General features: G+C 23.7%; 1 protein-coding gene across 2 annotated transcripts in view; it reads right to left on the reverse strand.

Annotated features, from left to right (window-relative positions):
- LOC117173070 overlaps nt 1–3,132 on the reverse strand; it is a 43,692-nt gene that overhangs the window by 7,809 nt on the left and 32,751 nt on the right. Inside the window, exon 1 of one of the 2 annotated variants that reach the window (XM_033361450.1) lies at nt 2,030–2,136. The exons of the other annotated variant lie outside the window; for it this stretch is intronic. The gene's annotated coding sequence lies outside the window, so the exon portion shown is untranslated. Of the gene's footprint in view, nt 1–2,029; nt 2,137–3,132 lie in introns of those variants that run through there. 2 annotated transcript variants of the gene reach the window in all.

Genomic DNA, 3,132 nt, shown 5'->3' on the forward strand with positions numbered 1-3,132 from the left:
ATGGCAAATTGTTTTTTCATGCTAGAGGGCAACGATCCCTCCATTTCCTTCTAAATACGAAAAAAAGAAATTCCATAATTTTTTTATTTATTTTTTATTTTAACAGTTGCCGGTTTTGAATTGAAGTTGCCCATCTAAAATGCATGGGAAAAATCACTTTTTTGAGTTTTTGGAATAATTTTTTTTGTTTGGGAAAACGTGATGGGAAAGTATAGAGACTTGTAGAGAATTATTCAACAAAAAATTTCATGTATCAGATATATCGGTTTGGTACCCCTACCACACCCCCACGAGTCCCTGAAAACTACCCTTAAAATCAAAAGTGTCAATTATTCATGAAATCGACCTTTTGAGCATTTTATTCTCGTCTTTTTTTACTTAAAATTCTTTATATTGGTCTCGTGTAATATTTATCAACATTGGTTAATAAATTTCTAATTATTTAAACAAATGGAATTTGTTTAAAGAATTATTTTTTTCGTAAATTCGTTTTTTTTCTTAATAATGGTTACTATTAGTCTAGTGGAATATTTTTTAACATTTGTTTATTAACTTTCAATTATTTAAATAAATGGAATTTTTTTTAAAATAATGTTTTTTGAAAAAAATTTTATCTAAAATTATTAATATTTCTTTGGTAGAATATTTTTCAACATTGTTTGATTATTTTTTAATTGTTAAAACAAATTTCATTTGTTTAAATATTTTTTTTAACATTTTTTTTTTTTAAATAAAAATTATTACTGTTGGTCTAGTGGATTATTTTACAACATTGGATAATTAATTTTTCATTATGTAACCAATTCCATTTGCCTAAAAAATGTTTTTTTTTTCTTTAAAAATTCGTCGAACTGGCAGTTTTTTATCATTAGGTGACATACATTCATTTTTAAATATTTTCAAATTGTTGAAACAATAAATTATTATTTATTTTCAACTAATAATTAAGGTTTATAAATTTGGTAGAAAAATGATTGTTTGAACAAACTAAAAGTTGTTAAAAATGAATAATAATTTATTTTTTATATAATTGGAAAATATTTTTAAATAAATTTATGTTATTAACGATAATAAACTGCGATTTCGACCAGTTTAAGAAAAAACACTTTTTTAAACAAATGAAATTTGTTTACATAATTAAAAATAATTAATCAATATTGATAAATATTCCACTAGACCAACAGTAATAATTTTGATTAAAAAATCAAAATTTTCGAAAAAATTATGTAAAAAAATGGGATTTGTTTAAACAATTACAAATTAATTAAACAATGTTAATAAACACTCCACTAAAGAAATAGTAATAATTTTAAATAAAAAAAAAAATAATTTTTGAAAAAAAATTATTGAAACAAATCGCATTTGCTTAAATAATTAAAAATAATTGAACCAATGTTAATAAATATTCCACTAGACCAATAGTAATAATTTTTAGGGCAAAAAAAAAACAAATTTTCGAAAAAAAAATTGTCGAAACAAATTTTATTTGTTTAAATAATTAAAATTTATGTTGGAAAATGTAATAATCTGGATGGATTAGTTCAAAATCAACCACAAATCAATATTGAACAAAAAAGTGCATTTTTAACCAATCAGTTAAATTTACAATACAAATAAGTAATTTTCATTTAAAAAAATAATCAATTTTCAACAAAAAAAATAATAAATTTTTAAGAAAAAAATTAACTTTTAAGAAAGCAGTTGAACTTTTAACTGAAAATGATTCATTTTCCACGAAAAATGTAGTAGTTGATATTTAAAGAAAAAAAGAATTTACTTTAAGACAAATAAGAGTTGGATTTAACAAAAAAATAAACAAATCTTCAGCAATAAGAATTTAAATAAATCATGTTCATTTTTTTAAATTTTAAATATTAGATTAGTACACTGCCAAACTGCTTCAAAAGTAAAATTCAATGCAGGTCCTGAGTACGAGGCCTGAGCTTAGGAATTGAGGTTAGTAATCACAAAAAGCACACAAAGAAAAAATGATGTTTAGAAGTATTCAGCTAAAAATTTAGGTACTTACCATGCACAAGTTACACTGATGACGAAAACAGGTCAGATAGCACCAGCACGCATTTAATGATTATTTATAAACCCGAAAGAAAACTCGAGGGCTGTTGCCGGGTCGAAATATGTCAACACTCTAAATTTGAAAACAAATGCAACTCGACGGTCAACTTCGTTGGTCAAATCAGCCTCCGATCTTCCGTCATTTGACTACATTTGACATTTGACCTAAGCGCGCGCTGCATTCAAATTCGTAAATGCTATTGGTAATTTTTATTTAAAAAAGTAATAAATCTAATCATATATACATAAATCTTTTTTGTAATTATGTGTGTATTACATAATGTAATATTATAATATAATAATAACTAATTATTATATAATAATAAAGCTTTAGATGTACTATTTATATTAAAAAATTAAAATATAAATTAATAATATTACGGAAATTAATTTTCATTTTGATCTTTTAATTGTAACAATGAAATGCGATTTAATTACTTTCGCGGCAAACATTTTATTATTTCTGCAGGAATGTGATTCCCTTTTGGACACCGCGAGAAAGAGATCTTTGATAACAATTTCATATTTGTTGGAAATGTAACCTTTATAAATTTAAAAAGTCAAAAATATATTATTAACATTATTTTTAAAATTATTAATTAATTAAATAATTTATTTAATTATTAATTTATTAATTTTTTTCATCTCAAGAAGATAACTTTCTTATCAATGTCATATTTCTTTGGAAATTGAACCTTTATAAATTTAGAAAAGTCAATAATATATCATTAGAATTATTTTTTTATCATTAATTAAGGCCATGTGACGAGTGGGTCACGTGACCAGATTCCTACCTTACCGACACCTTTTCTGTTTCCTAACTTATTTTCAAACTAAACGCCACATCGAGTTGAAAATTTGAGAAACAAAATAAGAATCACTAATAAACATGTGTCTGGTCATACATTTTCATAATTATGAAATAAGCCAAAAAATTTGTTTACAAAAAAACTTTTTTCATAATTGTGGGTCCGGATGCAATAAGGGCACATAAAATTTTTTCGTGCGAAAACGAAGTCCCCTGGAGGCTTTAGAAAAAATTTTCGAATTTTAATT

Source organism: Belonocnema kinseyi, chromosome 5 (assembly GCF_010883055.1).
Source record: "Belonocnema kinseyi isolate 2016_QV_RU_SX_M_011 chromosome 5, B_treatae_v1, whole genome shotgun sequence".
In the NCBI taxonomy this organism is placed as follows: domain Eukaryota; kingdom Metazoa; phylum Arthropoda; class Insecta; order Hymenoptera; family Cynipidae; genus Belonocnema; species Belonocnema kinseyi.